Raw genomic sequence first — 17,644 nt, forward strand, 5'->3', positions numbered from 1 at the left:
AGATGAATCAAATTAGAAGCACGAGAAGACATGAGCTGTTCTGATTAAGATGGGAAAGTCAGGCTGAATTAGTAAACATGACAAGTGTATTGAAAAAGAAATTTTCTGTTATGGAAGAATGGAATCTGTCTCTTTATACAAAAAAGAGAGTCCACTAAATATGTTTTAAGAAACTGCTTAAAAATTAGAGTCAGTAGTATTATTAAAGTAGACATCGATGCTCTTAAAATTTTTGAAAATACTTGAAACTCCTTCAGAATTTATATATCTCTTAGATATATAAATATAAATAAATATTTCTTTTTACAAGAACCCAAAAGTACACTGACTACTCAGAGTGGTCCGTGGCCCAGTGACCTCAATCTCACCTGGGAGTTTGTTAGAAATGCTGACTCTTGAGACTCACACTAGACTAAGGAATTATCCTTTTTTTCTTCCTCTTTTTTTGCCTTCTGTTTTTCAAGTTGGTAATCCCTAGTCTCTATCTTCAATTTTGCTGATTATTTCTTCTGTCATCTCAAAACTGCTGTTGAGAATTTTTACTGAATTTTTTATGCATTTATCATCTCTAGAATTTTTATTTGATTGTTTTAGTTTTTAAAAATCCTTTCTAGCTATGGATATTCTCTATTTGATGAGTACTTGTCATTTTACTTTCCTTTAATTCTTTGAAAATGATTTCCTTTCAGTCCTTTAAATATATTTGTAATAGCTGTCTTGAAATATTTGGGTGCTCTCAGATGAGTCACAATTGTTGCCTCTTTCTTTGCCTATATTATAAATTTTTGTTGTTGAAAACTGGGCATTGTACATAATTAATTTTAACAATTCAGGATTTTTAACCCTCTTCCTCTTCCCCTGCAACTTATTGTTCGTTTATTTCTTTTAGGACTTGCCTGGACTAATTATGTAGAGTCTGTTTGTCGGCAGTGTACGGCCTTTGATGTCTCTGATAAATATTTCTTTTATTCTACTTTCTATTTTCAAGACTTTTTTTAAGGCATTGCCCCTGCATTGGCCTAGTTTAGTGCTCAGCAGCGATGGGACAGAGGCTGTGCTCTAACACCTGGAGCTGTGAGTCTCCCATGTTTTGCTGTTGGATTTGTGTGTAGCTTTGTGTTTTAGTGACTTGTTGCTGTGTAATAGTTTAAACACAACCTTAAGCAGCTTAAAACGACATACATTTATTATTTCAGACTCTGTGAGTCAAGAGTTTGGGCATTTCTGGGAGTTCCCGTTGTGGCTCAGCAAAAATGAATCCAACTAGTATCCATGAAGATGAAGGTTTGATCCCTGGCCTCGCTCAGTGTGTTAAGGATCTGGCATTGCCATGAGCTGGAGTGTAGGTCACAGATGTGGCTCAGATCCCGAGTTTCTATGGCTGTGACGTAGGCAGGCAGCTGTAGCTCTGATTTGACCCCTAACCTGGGAACTTCCATATGCTGCAAGTACAGCCCTAAACAGCAAAAAAAAAAAAAGAGTTTGGGCATTTCTGTTTCAGAGGTTCAAAAGAATGTAATCAAAGTGTTGCCTAGAGCTGTGTCCTCATCTCAAGAGTCAACTGGGGAAAGATGCACTTTGAACCTGATGTGCTTGTTGGCAGAATTCAGTGACTTGTGGATCATGGGACTGAGGGCCTCAGTGCTTGCTGATTACACGTTGGAACCTGCCTTCCTTGTCACGTGGGGCAATGCACAAGATAGCAGTTTGCTTCATCAGAGCCACCATGAGTAAGAGTTTACCAGCAAATTAGACATTACAATGCAATGTAACATAATCAAGGAAATGACATCCTGTCACCTTTGTCATACTCTGTTTCTGAGAAGTGATGCACAGATCCTGCCCACACTTAAAAGAAGAGATTACACTGGGGCATGTGAACCAGGAGATGGGGATTATTGAGGTCATCTTGGGGAATGTTTTCAAAGTTCAGAGTTTACAGGTGTGTTTTATATTTTCTGAATTTGTAAGACATTATGTTCAGCCAGAGATAAGTAGCTCACGTGGACCTCTCTGCTTTCTCTTAAGCAGGGAAGACTTGTACATGTGCTCAGCCCTCCAGATGACCATGAGCTAGTGAAATCCCAGCATGACTCTTGTTGTCTATCTCATTTCTCTCACTCTCCTTGTTACGTTTCTGGCTGTTGTGCCTTTTTGTTTGTTTGTTTGTTTTGTTTTGTTTTGGGGTTTTTTTTTTGCTAATTCTTGGGCTGCTCCTGCAGCATATGGAGGTTCCCAGGCTAGGGGCTGAAACGGAGCTGTAGCCACCAGCCTACACCACAGCCACAGCAACGCAGGATCCGAGCTGCATCTGCAACCGACACCACAGCTCATGGCAATGCTGGATCCTTAACCCACTGAGCAAGGCCAGGGATCAAACCTGCTACCACATGGTTCCTAGTTGGATTCGTTAACCGAGCCACGATGGGAACTCTCATGTGCAGTTTTTTAATTGTTCTAACCAGTATAGACCTCAAGCTCACATTATTCCTCCTGGATTGCTTAGTATTGATATTTTTATTGCTTTCAACGATAGGGTTTCCTACTTTCTGTTCCAAATACTTCCAGCTCCCCTCTGGCGGGAGTAGAGCTTCTAGTGTACTGTTATCTACTATGGTCTGTCCCACCTGCTTGGGTACAACTTTTTAAAAATTTTTAAATTTTTTTTGCTTTTTATGGCTGCACCCATGGTCTATGGAGGTTCCCAGGCTAGGGGGCCAATTGGAGCTGTAGCCGCCAGCCTTCACCACTACAACAGCAATGCCAGATCCCAGCTATGTCTGCGACCTACACCACAGCTCGCAGCAACGCCGGATTCTTAACCCACTGAGTGAAGCCAGGGATGACATCTGCAACCTCATGGTTTCTAATCAGATTCGTTTCTGCTGAGCCAGGATTGGAACTCCCACAACTTCTGATCCTAGTGCTGATGGTTGGGGGTGCAGACGTGGGACTCGACTAAAATGCCACAAACTTCCACTGTTCTTGCCAATATACAGAAGATTTTCTTAAATAAATCTTTCTCGATCTGTTGTATATTCTTTGGTCATCTTCTGGAGTCTTTTTTTTTTTTTTTTTTGGCCTATTTTTGTTTAATTTATTTCTTTTAAGACCACCTCCTTACAATTTCCAGAGAGAAAATGCAAAACAAGAAACAGACTTGGTTCCAAATACATGAACAGTGTGCTGGAGTTGAAAGCATTACTGATAACATTGTTGCAGAAGAATGTCAGCTTATTCCAGCGAACTTCAGTATTCCTGAGGAATAAACATGATTTCTCTTTCCCTTCCACCCAGATGTTCTCAGGGGGGAGTCACTGCTCCTGCTCTTTGACTTATTTTCCGTGTATAGATATGGAACCTGGAAAGCATGATGACGGTTGGAGTGGGCCATTCCCAACCCCATTCCAAAACCAAAAGCCGGAGTTCCCGTCGTGGCGCAGTGGTTAACGAATCCGACTAGGAACCATGAGGTTGCAGGTTCGATCCCTGGCCTTGCTCAGTGGGTTAACGATCCGGCGTTGCCGTCAGCTGTGGTGTAGGTTGCAGATGCGGCTCGGATCCCGCGTTGCTGTGGCTCTGGCGTAGGCTGGTGGCTGCAGCTCCGATTCGACCCCTAGCCTGGGAACCTCCATATGCCGCGGGAGCGGCCCAAGAAATAGCAAAAAGACAAAAAAAAAAAAAAGACAAAAAAAAAAAAAAAAGAAGGTCATGCTTTCTGCAGCGCCCTCCCCACCCCAAATGTTACCTTAAAAAAAAACCCTTCCCTGAAGAGTTCCCATCATGGCTCAGTGGTTAACAAATCTGACTAGCATGAGGTTTCGGGTTTGATCCCTGGCCTCACTCAGTGGGGTGAAGATCCAGCATTGCCCTGACCTGACGTATAGGTCATAGATGCAGATCTGGTGTTGCTGTGGCATAGCCACTAATGGCAGCTCTATGTGCCACAGGTGAGGCCTTAAAAAAACAAACAAACAAACAAAAAACAAAAGCCAATGGCCACATTCTTCTTTCAAAGAAGGTAAGTGAGAAAACATGTCCTAATCCCAAACCAGTACCTCTCTTCACGACTGCATCCGCCAAGCACCAGTCCCACTTCCTGCTGAGCTCTGAATCTGATCTGTTCCTCACCCACAGCTCCAGCTTTCTGCTGGAGTCTTTAACAGTCATTTTAACAACTTTGTCCAGTCTTATCATCCCTTTTTGTAATGGGAAATTTTTTGAATTCCTCACTCTGCCATTCTGAAAGTCCTGTCTTCCAAACCTCTAGAATGAGAAACTGCATTTTCACAGCGGTTCCATCAGTTTGCATACATGATAAAGTTTGAGAGAACTGGTCTAGGCCATGTCCAGAAATTCTAAATCAGAAGGGTCCAAATATGTACTGATAGATGAGATTCTCAATTTGAGTGTTTTAGTAATACCTATGGGGGAGGGGGGTCAGAAAAATTCAAAACATAGCTACTTTTTTCTAGAATATTCCATAGGAAAGAGTAACTATTGTGTTCATATATAGGGAAAATTATTTTAAATAAACCTATCCCAAATTTATTCAGTTAAAAAAACTTTAGTGAGTATAGTTAATTTACAAGGTTGTGTAATCACTTTCTGCTGTAAAGTGATTCTTTTTCTTATTCTTTTCCATTATGGCTTATCACAGGATATTGAATATAGTTCCCAGTGCTATACAGTAGGACCTTGCTGTTCATCCATCCTGTACATAATAGTTTTTGTTTGTTTGTTTGTTTGTTTGTTTTTTGCCATTTCTTGGGCTGCTCTCACGGCATATGGAGGTTCCCAGGCTAGGGGTTGAATTGGAGCTGTAGCCTCCGGCCTATGCCAGAGCCACAGCAATGCAGGATCTGAGCCGTGTCTGCAACCTACACCACAGCTCACGGCAACGCCAGATCCTTAACCCACTGAGCAAAGTCAGAGATTGAACCCACAACCTCATGGCTACTAGTTGGATTGGTTAACCACTGAGCCACGATGGGAACTCCATAATAGTTTGCATCTGCTAATCCCAAACTCCCAATCCATCCCTTCCTGATCTCTCTCCCCACCCCCACTTGGCAAACACAAGTCTCTTCTCTGTGTTGTGAGTCTGTTTCTCTTTTGTAAATAGGTTCGTTTGTGTCATATTTTAGACTCCACATATAAGTGATACCATATAATATTTGTCTTTCTCTTTCTGACTTACTTTGCTTAGTATGATAATTTCTAGCTCCACCCACATTGCTGCAAATGGCATAATTTCGTTTTTACTATAGCTAAGTAGTATTCTGTTGTATATATGTACCACATTTTCCTTGTCCATTCCTCTGCTGATGGACATTTAGGTTGCTCCCATGTCTTGGCTATTGTAAATACTGCTGTTATGAGTATTGGGATACATATATGTTTTCAAACTATATTCCTATCTGAATATATGCCTAGGAATGGAATTGTTGGATCATATGGCAACTTTTAGTTTTTGAGAAACCTCCATACTGTTTTCCATAATGGCTGCACCCGTTTACATTCCCACTAATAATGTAGGAGGGTTCCCTTTTCTCTACACCCCTTCCACACCAAATATATTCAGTTTATTGATAAATGGACCACACACAGCATAGTAAAATCCCACCAGCATTGGCTAATGTACATCAACCTATATAGTCCTGTGCAGTATTTTGAAATTAGGTAACAAAGGCTATGTAAATACACAACCATGACAAAAACTAAAGTGCCAAATGTTTACCCAATCTATTAGAAAAATCTGCTGACTCTTCTGAATCCATCTTGAATTGGACCACTTCTCACATGAGTGGCAGTATGGTGCAGTCAACCAAATTACTGGTAGAATTCCCTTTATTCTTTCTAGCTTCAGGCAAGTTATTGGACTTCTCTGTATTTCAATGTCCTCATTTGCATAATGGGGATAAAGTACCTAAAGTGGTGTTATAAGGATGAAATAAGTTGATATGTAAAGAGTTGGGAACAAAGATCTAGCCCTTAGGGACACTATGTAGGTGTTTCATTATTATTCTCCAGTACTGCCACCCTAATTAATCTGAGACACATTTATGTATTTCCTGTACTGTAATGAGAGCTCACGGTCTCCCTGGCCTTTCTTCTTTCACTCTTGCTTCCTTAGGGTCTATTCTTCATCTTGAGGTTGTACTGATTCTTTTAAAATGTACGGTATGGGGAGTTCCCGTCATCAGCAGTAACGAACCTGAGTAGGATCCATGAGGATGTGGGTTTGATTCTTGGCCTTGCTCTGTGGGTTAAGGATCCAATGTTGCTGTGAGTTGTGGTGTAGGTCACAGACGTGGGTAGGATCCCACGTTGCTGCGGACCACTAGCCTGGGAACTTCCATATGCCTCAGGTGGAGCCCTAAAAAGGACAGTAAGCCCTTTCCCTTTTTTGAGGTTGTGGTGTTCCAGACCTTGAGTCACTAGAGAGCTGATGGTACATATCTCTTAGCCCACCTCCAATGATATCACGTAGGTTGTCTGAAATTGGTCAGGGTGGGGGAATTGGCAAATGCTACAAACGTTTCAATTTTTTTCCCTTGAAAGTCAGTTTTAAACATTTACCAGCCTGCTACCGCCTGTTTGATACCCTCCAAGGCTTCCCAGGATATTTTAAAAATCCATAATATTTCATTAAATTTTTTAAATAAAGTTTCTTTTCTTTTTTTCTCTTAGTATTTTTGGTTTTCAACTTGAGTTCCAGCAAGTCTATACAAAAGAGTCTCTGAGATGATAATCGGATGGGGTTACGGTAGGGGAATAGCCTCAGACTTGTATTGAAGCACTGTTTGCATAGCATTTTATCTGAACTTGAGGAGGTATTCATTGTTGTATCAAACATTAATATGCTAGAAATGTACATGGCACAGATTTGCAAGTGCCCACAGTCTCCTTTCAAGGACATGGCCTCTCTTATAACTCTTAGATAGGATCTGGAAAGAAATTCAGTGCTGGTTCCTTATAGCATGAGACACAAAGAGAAAGATGCCTTTCAAAGTGAGTGAATCATGTGATGTGTGCCACTGGTTTTCCCCTCACAGTTTGCACTAGGTACCACAAATCTCAGTTCCACTTAGGGAGAAACTATGCCATATACAAATTCCTGAATAAAGAAATGCATGTCTGATGAGTACAGATTGGCTTTTTGTTCTGTGGAATCTTTAAAAAAAAAGCCCCCCCCCTTTTTAGAAACCATCCAGACTGCCTGAAAGACTCTTTTCAGCTGTTATTTATGTGCAAATAAATATCTATAATTATTTCTAAAAGATGAAAGTGAAGAGTGCTAATCATGGTGGGAGGCATAAAACTCAGACTTTAACATACAGGGAGTCGGATAATCTGATTGTGGGAAATCTGGTGCGACAAAGACTGAATAACACTATTAACTAGAGGTACTAAATGCAAACCAAATTTTAGTGAGCGATGCAATTTTTTCAAGATATAACACTCAGTATTTGGACTCTCCAGAGCATTAGGTCATGGTTATTTCTTCTACTCCAGTACCACCTCTTACCATGTAAAATGAACAAAATAATTTTTTGTCGTTGGCCTCAGGTTGTATCATGCTCACCACCTTTCTACTCACTAACAGGGCTTTGCTTATCTACTTTATACTACTAAACAGATTTAGTCAATGATGATTGGAAATAACAATAATACCTATAAAGGGAGTTATCTCAGCTTTATTTATAATCATTGAAAAATTTAAATAACCTGCAGGAAGAGGCTGTCTTCAAACAGGAAGTTATTTAGCTAAATTATATCCGAAGACTCTAATTCAAAACAATATGGTACTGGCAAAAAAACAGAAATATAGACCAATGGAACAGCATAGAAAGCCCAGATATGAACCCATCTACCTATGGGCAACTATGATATGACAGAGGAGGACAGAACATACAGTGGAAGAAAGATAACCTCTTCAATACATAGTGCTGGGAAAACTGGAAAGCTACATGTAGAAGCATGAAAGTAGAACACTATCTAACACCATACACAAAAATAAACTTGAAATGGATTAAAGACCTAAATATAAGGCCAGATGCTATAAAACTCCTAGGGGAAAACATAGGCAGAACGCTCTTTGACATAAATCACGGTAACATCTTGTTTGATCCACCTCCTAGAATAATGACAATAAAGACAGAAATAAACCAATGGGACCTAATCAAACTCAAAGCAGCACAGCAAAGGAAACCATTAAAAAAATGAAAAGACCACCCACATGTTGGGAGAAAATCTTTGCCAACGATGCAACAGACAGGGCCTAATCTCCTAATCATGGAAATCAACAATAAAAGAACAAACAACCCAATTGAAAAATGGGCAAAAGCCCTAAACAGACATTTCTCCAAAGACATACAGATGGCCAACAGCCATATAAAAAAATGCTCAATATCACTAATTATTATAAAAATGCAAATCAAAACTACAATGAGGTACCACCTCACATCAGTCAGAATGGCCATCCTTAACAAGTCAACAAATAACAAATGCTGGAGAGGGTGTGGAGAAAAAGATACCCTCATACACTATTGGTGGGAATGTAAATTGGTACAACCACCATGGAAAACAGTTTGGAGGTACCTCAGAATACTAAATATAGAGCTAACATATGATCCAGCAATTCCACTGCTGGGCATATATCCAAATGAAACTCTCATTCAAAAAGATACATGAACCTCTATGTTCATAGCAGAACTATTCACAATAGCCAAAACATGGAAACAACTTAAATATCCATTGACAGATGAATGAATTAAGAAGATGTGGTGCATATATACAATGGAATACTATCAGCCATAAAAAAGACAAACTAATGCCATTTGTAGCAACACGGATGCATCTAGAGACTCTCATACTAAGTGAAGTAAGCCAGAAAGAAAAAGACAAATACCATATGATATCACTTATTTGTGATATCTAAAATATGGAACAGATGATCCTATCTGAAAATAACAAACAAACAAATAAAAAACAGAAAACTATTATGGCCAAGAAGAGCAGACCTGGGGTTCCTGGGGTGGGGGGTGGGGTGGGAGTGGGATGGATGGGCATTTTGGGGGTTTTTTGATGCAAACTGTTATATTTGGAATGGATGGGCAATAAGATCCTCCTGTACAGCACAGGGAAATATGTGTGATTGGGTCACTTTGTTGTACAACAGAACATGATGAAATATTGTAAGTTAACTATACTTTTAATAAAAAAAAACAGGACCGTAATGGAGTGCATCCTTAAAAAACAGTGATATAGAAAATCATGAAATAATGTGAAAAGATGTTCGTAGTATATACTACCGGGTAAAAGTGAGTTAGGGCATGTCCTATCCCTGTTGGATGATTATAAAAATATAAGAAACAACCAGGGATCAAGGCACTAGAAGGATAAATACCAAAATGCTAAATTACCTCAGTGTGTTGGGATTATGAATGTTACAAGTTTCTTGTTAGCTTATATTTACTTGTTTTATAAATTTCTTTTTCTCCTTTTCTTTTCTCTTTTTTTTTTTCCTAGGGCCATACCCGCGGCATGCGGAGGTTCCCAGGCTAGGGGTCTAATTGGAGCTGTAGCTGCTGGCCTGCACCACAGCCACAGCAACACCAGATCCGAGCCGAATCTGTGACCTACACACAGCATGGCAACCTCGGATCCTTAACCCACTGAGCAAGGCCAGGGATCGAATACGCAACCTCATGGTTCCTAGTTGGATTCGTTTCCGCTGTGCCACGACAGGAACTCCTTGTTTTATAAATTTCTAAATAGACATAACTCGTTTTAAAGAAGAGAGAAAAAAAAGTTCTATTAAAAATAAAAAAGGGGGGCATTCTCATCTTGGCTCAGTGGAAAAAAAATGTGGGTCGCAGAAACGGCTCAAATCCCTCATGGCTGTGGTGTAGGCCAGTGGCTACAGCTCTGATTGGACCTCTACCCTGGCAACCTCCATATGCGGCAGGTGAGGCCCTAAAAAAAAAAAAAAAAAAAAAAGTGTTCCTGTCGTTGCTCGGCAGAAATGAATCTGACTAGCTTCCATAGAATGTAGGTTCAACCCCTGGCCTTGCTCAGTGGGTTAAGGATCCGGCATTGACATGAGCTGTGGTGTAGGTCACAGACATGGCTCTGATACCACGTTGCTGTGTCTGTGGTGTAGACTGGCAGCTATGGCTCCAATTTGACCCCTAGCCTGGGAACTTCCATATGCCATGGGTACGGCCCTAAAAAGACAAAACTAAAATATATATATATATATATGCATTGGAAAATAAACTGGTTGTTTTATTTATGGGATTTCTACAATAACCTAGAAGGTGGACAGCTGTATAGATGAGAAAAGAGCCCTAGGAAAGCTTTGTGACTTGTCTTAGGACGCGGGGATGATGGGTGCTGGAGCTGCCAACCCCAGGTTCTCTCCTTCTGAGTTTCTGTTCCTGTGTATGCTTCTAGTGGCTTTCCTCCCTCATCCCTTTTCATCCCATTGATGGCATAATCTTCTCCTTCCCTCAGTCTTTTGCAGCCCTTTTTGCAGTAAATAGAATTTATTCTCTCACCAGCTCACTAATTCAGCAAATATTCATTGAACACTAGCTAATCTACATATACGAGAGGTGGAGTTACGTGTGGGTAATGTGGAGATCAAGTAGACATAAACCCAAGCTTCAGCGGGTTTATAATCTAGTGCACAACATGATTTAACAGATGCTCAGGAGTTGAATGTTGAGTACAGGGGAAGGGGCTGGGCATGTGTCATGAAGTAGGAATCAAATAACTTTGTCTAGTAGAATTGTGTTTATCCATGTTGCCGCAAATGTCATTATTTTTCTTTTTTATGGCTGAGTAGTATTCCATTGTGTATATGTACCACATCTTCCTAATCCATTCATCTGTTGATAGACATTTAGGTTGTTTCCATATCTTGGCTATTGTGAATAGTGCTGCTATGAACATAGGGGTGTATGTATCTTTTTGAATGAAAGTCTTGTCTGGATATATGCCCAGAAGTGGGATTGCTGGATCATATGGTAGTTCTCTATTTAGAATTCTGAGGTACCTCCATACTGTTTTCCATAGTGGGTGTACCAGTTTACATCCCCACCAGCTGGGTAGGAGTGTTCCCTTTCTCCACATCCTTTCCAACATTTAGTATTTGTAGCCTTATTAATGATAGTCATTCTGACTGGTGTGAAGTGGTAGCTCCTTATAAGTTTTGATTTGCATTTCTCTAATAATTAGTGATGTTGAGCATTTTTTCATGTGCCTATTGGCCATCCGTATATCTTCTTTGGAGATATGTCTACTTAGGTCTTCATGGATGGAACTAGAGATTCTCATACCAAGTGAAGTAAGTCAGAAAGAGAAAGACAAATATCATATGATATCACTTATAGGTGGAATCTAAAATATGGCACAAATGAACCTATCTACAGAACAGAAACAAACTCATGTACTTGGAGAACAGACTTGTGGTTGTTAAGGGCTATGGGGGGGAGTGGGATGGACTAGGAGTTTGGGGTTAGTAGATGCAAACTATTGAATTTGGAGTGGATAAGCAATGAGAACCTGCTGTATAGCACAGGGAACTATATCCAATCACTTGTGATAGAACATGATGGAAATATGAGAAAAAGAATGTCTATATGTGTATAACTGGGTCACTTTGCTATAAACAGAAATTGACAGAATATTGTAGATCAACAACAATAAATTTTTTTTAAAAAAAGAATTGTGCCTGACATAAAACGGAACACATACTGGGGTTCTCCTAAGCTAGGGTAGGGACAATTGGATTGCTAAATAACTACCTAAAAGACAATGTTTTAGTAAATTTGACATGGTTGCTTTTTTTTTTCTTAAATGGCATCTTGATATCATCACTCATTACTGAAGTGTTGTTGTGTGGTCTCCCTGCTGATTTTTGTGTTCTTTGGGGAGGAAGAGATATTTTCATCAGAGTCTAACCCCACCAAATTAAAGGAGATTAAATGTGTAGATAAAAATTATCCAAGAAAGGAATTTGGGAATTCTTACACTTAAAAATGTGTTTTTAAATCAGAAAGCTAGTGAATAAAAAAGAGAAATTATTTTTATTTTAAGCAATTGGAATTATTCTTTGTACCCAAAAGCACAACCTTAATCCATTAAAAGTCTCATGAGATATAGTCTGCTTCAGACAATTTTTAAAATACAGTGAGTTTCTTTTGGATAATTCTACAATTTGCATTTCCTCATAATAGTTACTTTTTTCAGGATTTAACTTTCTAATCAGACAAATATAATGAATTCCCAAAGTTTTTCTATTTTCCACAGTTTGAGCTGATTCTTAGAAATGCTTGGGAAATTCTCCTTTTTTTGTTGTTTGGTTTTCTATGAAAGCAACCTGGAAGAAAATATAGATCTTGCTATGAAAGTGGAGAGAAGGGCTCAGCATCTTTTCCATTCCATTATTTCATCTTAATGCCCTATGTGGATAATTATTCAAAGATAGGAATAAATTTAATGATTATTGAATCATCTGGTTGATGTGAAAAATAACACTGTTGAGAAATTGTTAATGTTCAATCAATAGATATTGATTAAATTCTGAGACATGTCAAGCTTTCAGCTTACAAAATCAATCTTGGTTGCAAAAGTTGAGGAAAGTTCAATTTATTTAGAGTAACTGTTTTATCACTGTTTCAGTATAATGTTTTAGGCAACAGGCATAACCACATGACAAGCAGTATGCTGTGCTTTCAAATCTCTAACATATTTTTCTTATTTCCATCCTTTTCTTTTGGTTTATACAAAAAAAAATATGAAGGTGTGTCATCACTGGAATCTTGAGGTGTGTTTCATTGAGCTATTTTTCTTTTTCTTTTCTTTCTTTCTTTTTTTTTTTTTTTTTGCTTTTTAGGGCTGCATTTGCAGCATATGGTAGTTCTCAGACTAGAGGTCAAATCAGAGTGGCAGCTGCTGGCCACAGCAACTCGGGATCTGAGCCACATCTGTGACCTACTCAGCAGCTCATGGCAATGCCAGACCTTTAACCCACTGAGCAGGGCCAGAGATCAAACCTGCAATCTCATAGATATTAATTGGGTTTGTTACTGTTGAACCACAACAGGAACTCCACATTGAGCTATTTTTCTAAAAGTGGAAAAATAGCCATTTTCTTTCATCTAGTGTTCTTAAATAGTTCCCTGAATTGATATCCCTCAAAATGTTCCATATGACAGAAGTCAAAGAAACACACCTTGGAAATAATATTAGAAGAACTGGGTGCTTATATTTGAAATGCATGATTCTAGGGCTTCAAGGATCATAGTGAAGGAGGACAGAATGACAGTAAAGAGTGCAGGCACCATAGTCACACTTGGCTTCGAATCCCACTTCTGCCACCACTGGTTCTGTGCTTTAGGGCAGAATCTCTTAACCTCTCTAAGACTCAGGAATCTCATCTGTTAAAATGGAGAATACAAAATTATCTTGCTGTGATTATTATGACTGAATAAGATGCTGTAGATAAATGCTTATAGCCTGGAGGCCAGTACTTTGCCAACAGCCTTAATCAAAGTTAGCAAATATTGTTTTCTAAAGGTAAATGTGTAGTCAGTCATTCTGCTGCTCTGTCTGTTTTAATTCCTTCTGACCCTTATTGTTGTAGGGTTCAGGGGCATGTCATTTCACTTTATGGATCTTTAATTTGTTTTATTGAAAACATGCAGCTACCTAAGCCTGACCCACCTACCTCAGTATTCATTCCTACCTATAAGATTCTGTCAAATCTGGATGAAAAGTGACACTTTAGAAAGAAGAGCCCTTATCAAGAGGGTGGGAGCTGAGGCAGACATGTAGATATGTTGCGGAGATCTTGCTCAAGCTGTCCAGCTGGGAGGAGTATGGTTATCTGACCATACTGATACCTTGCTGTTTTCAAGGGTGTCGCACCAGTGACCAAGCCAGTGACTGAGTGTAGGCTTGGCAACACTGTACAGGCTTGGCAAGAGTGTAGCCAAGGGCAGACCCTTCTTGGGTGGCTCTCAGCCAATGAATGAGCAAGCAGGGGTGCTAGGGGATGGTCATTTCTGCCCCACTTGGACCCCTCTACTGGGCATTTTTTTCCCCTTGGATTGCCGCAAGGGGGATGGCAGAGGGAACAGATATTCAACATATTATGACAGCTTCCACTGCCCAATTGGAGAACCACACTTGAGGCAGGATCCAAGAGTACAGACTTAAGAGAATCCAAAAAAATCCTCAGGTTTGGGCAGGTTGCTGAGTTAGTCACTGAGAATCAGATTAGGAAAGAGTGTCAAGCTAGACCGAAGTAGGGTGGCTCAGGGAGGAGTATCAGCCAAGCTAAAGTCTGAGAGGTTGGGGGATGTGTGTGGAAAGAGCTCCTCAGAGGGATTCCCCAGTGCGGGTCCTCACAAGGAGCATCCAACCACCCAACTAATTTTAAAAATCTCTGCACACTCCAAAGTGCTCTCCAAATGTAAGCAATCTGGCAATGCATTGTTCTGTATTCTGGAGCATCGGGGCATCTTTTAAACAAGGTTTTTGGTCACTTTGCAGTCTTCCCTCTACTGGCAAAGTTAGCTTTTAAAAAGCAGTCTTGGAATGTTCTCCACTTCTTCCAATCTCATGGGTGCACCAGGTTGGGCCCACTTCCAACCTCCAAGCCTTTAGGAGGCGCTCCAACATCTGGTAAGATTGCTCACTGCCCTGTAGTCAGCATCTCGCACCAGAACTTGGCAGTCACTCTCTTGGGTGCGAGTGGGGGTGGGGCATATCCACACTATTATCTGCTAATGTGGACACAGACCTTTTGTCTACATAGGCCGAATGATTCATGCCTAGCCTGTCGTTAAAACTTTACACCTAAGAGTTAATGCGACAGCAATAAAATTCTGAATATATGGAAGGAACATAAGGTCTTTGAGGCAGATGGAGTTCAGGGTTTTTCTCTGCTTTGCCAGCTCCAGATTTTTACCTTAAGGAAAAGTACACTTCAAGTGTTTCAAGGACCTGTGTTTATGCAACAGAACATGAGAATGTAGAATTGTCAGCATTTGCCCTCAGTAATTCCATCTCCATGTATTGGACTTTTATGGGGAAGCTTGTTGAAAAATAAACAGATACATTATTAATTGTAGAGCAAGAGCAGAACAGATTTATGGCTATCTCATTCAGCCTAAACTTCAATGAACATTTAGTAAATGGTATAGGAAGGAAAAATGCACTGTAATTAATTGTCATTGCTTTTGAACTGGTAGGATGGAGATATTCTCTTTTATCTACTTAAGTATCTTGGCTTCACTGTATCTGTAAGATCTCTCTCTTTATCTCTCTCTTATCTATCTATCTATCTATCTATCTATCTATCTATCTATCTATCTATCTATCTAATCTATACGCTTTTTTTTTTTTTAACCCAGGAGTCACTTAACGTGATCAAATTTTTTAGAACCTTTCACTTTAAATATGTAACAGGACAAATTAGCTATAAAGCAGAGCCACCCCCATGTGGCTCTGTTTTCCACTATAAAGATACATCTCAGCACTTTCCTACTAAGAACTTTAAACATACAGAAATGTTTAAGTCACTGGGACAAAGAAAAATCTGTGTTTTCAGTCTTGGGGAGTGTGAAAAAGGATGAAAATGTTCAAAGATGTTAAGTTTGGAAGTTAGGACATAAAAGTGGTGAAATTCGCCTCACTTATTGTTTTTGGTATTTTGAATTTAGAAGTATAATTACATTTGAAGACATTATTGTTTATTGTATTATCAATTTTCCAGTTAAATTTACTTTTCATTAGATTTCATGGTTGTTACCACTGGACCTTTAGTCATATTCTGAGAGTCAAAACTGAATTGTAGAAGATACCCTGGTCATCATAGTTTAAATGTCAGTAAATTACCCTGAATTCTAACTTTTTCCTCTGTCTTGTTAATGGACAAAACACACCACATGGGTAATGGAAGAAAGCTTAAAAGACAAACTTGACTTTGCCAGCTTTGCTGGATTCCGTGGTTACCGCTATCAAAAGTTCTTTTTTGACACACTTTCATATTTTCTTGCCAATTTCTGATATCCAGGGTTTTGTTTGTTAGAGACAAGGTACAGGGGTTGATTTCTGTGAGAGGTACACCTAGAACCTCATTATTGCTATCGACAAGTTCTGTGCCCGGGACCTGTCTCTGAACCTTACACTTAAGCTCCTTGTGTTTGGGTGAAGAAGCTCAACTAGATTGGCTGAAAAAGTCACTTGCTCTAACATTTTCAAACATTTTATTTATTTATTTATTTTGCTCTGACATTTTACATTCTCTACTCCTCTCCATGCCTTTTTTTTTTTTTTCCTGAAATCTGTACATTTACAAACACAGATAAAAGTTTTCACATGAAATAGAAACTGGAGGTGTTTGAAGTAAACCAGATAAGGAACCTGAAGCTACATTATGCTAAATCCCCGACACCGTGGGGCAACTACAGTCTGAGAAAGTATAACACCCACTAACCTTTGAAAGTAACTTTCGCAGCATCAAATCCCAAGGGGTCCTGCATGTTTCATAATCCCTTCAAAGGTGGTAGAAGTGGAATCTCACTTTCATTACTTTGTGCCTTGAATCCAAGAGATTTGCAGCAGTGTGAGTTTTCTGACAGCAGAATTATTCTCTTCTCCTAATAGACTTTTGACTTGGCTTTGCTTTGTACTTGTAAGCAGAGATGCACTTGGATTAGTTGGGTCATTTGGGAAAGAATGTCTGACAGATGTGCACTGTATGATTCAGATATTGTTATTGCTGAAGACATACAATTTTTTTTTCATCTTCAGCAAGTTTGACAGTTGAATGCAAACACATTTTCATTGATTGCAGCATTTGTTGTATTTCCAGATACTTTAAGAGCCACAACAATTACTGTTTCATAAAGAATTTCTTTTTTTCCTTCAGTAAGCCCTCATAGGCCAGTGGTGCTCTTCCCCAGGGAGTTTCTATAGGATTGGGGTGGTGTTGTGTGCTCAACATTTTTTCCCCTCGCTCATTCTTAAATACAATTGCTAGAAAAGACAGCCAGTAGATGTTTACAAACGAAGGAGGGATTGAATTTTTTTGGTTTTTTAAGCAAAAGATTCAGCACTCCCTGAAGACCAAAATTCATTTTGCTTTGGATATCAAGAAGAGTATTTTTCTGTTCCTCTTCTACTTATGGATTAATCTAAGACTGCCTATCATTTTCCGGTTGCATGGGCTCATGATATGATTCATATAAATGACATAAATATCTATTACGGAAATAGCACAAGTGCCAAGGACAGCCACTTACTGACAGTGGGACGTTTGGGTGGTAACTGACCTTTCTGAGACGCAGCCCCCACATCTATGAACTTGGCCTTGTTGCCCTCCCAACATTCCTATAGGGATGAAATGAAGGAGTGTATGTGAATTTGTAGAACAGTGCCTGGCAAATACAAATTCAATGATTATTTTGGTACAGGGAAACATCCTATTAACTCTATTGTTTGAATCATATTAATCATGCAAAAAAATTTATAATCTAAATTAAAATTTTGTACAAGGGGAGAGAAGTTTGACACAATATATTGCTTTGGGCATTTCCCTCTTTATTCTGGGAACTAAAGACAT

General features: G+C 39.4%; 1 long non-coding RNA gene and 1 pseudogene across 2 annotated transcripts in view; both read right to left on the bottom strand.

Annotated features, from left to right (window-relative positions):
• Nucleotides 1–16,686, bottom strand: part of LOC146401787 (uncharacterized) — a 90,759-nt gene extending 74,073 nt beyond the window's left edge. For both annotated transcript variants that reach the window (XR_014809308.1, XR_014809309.1), the window contains exon 1: nt 16,517–16,686. This is a non-coding gene — a long non-coding RNA (uncharacterized LOC146401787). The remainder of the gene's footprint in view (nt 1–16,516) is intronic.
• On the bottom strand, nt 3,315–4,170 carry LOC100627536 (MICOS complex subunit MIC10 pseudogene; annotated as a pseudogene).
• Nucleotides 16,687–17,644: the final 958 nt, after the last annotated feature.

The sequence above is a fragment of the Sus scrofa genome, chromosome 7 (genome assembly GCF_054392235.1).
Source record: "Sus scrofa isolate SSC_HxYL_T2T_F1_AM1 chromosome 7, Sscrofa_HxYL_maternal_Yorkshire_Landrace_v2.0, whole genome shotgun sequence".
Taxonomy (NCBI): domain Eukaryota; kingdom Metazoa; phylum Chordata; class Mammalia; order Artiodactyla; family Suidae; genus Sus; species Sus scrofa.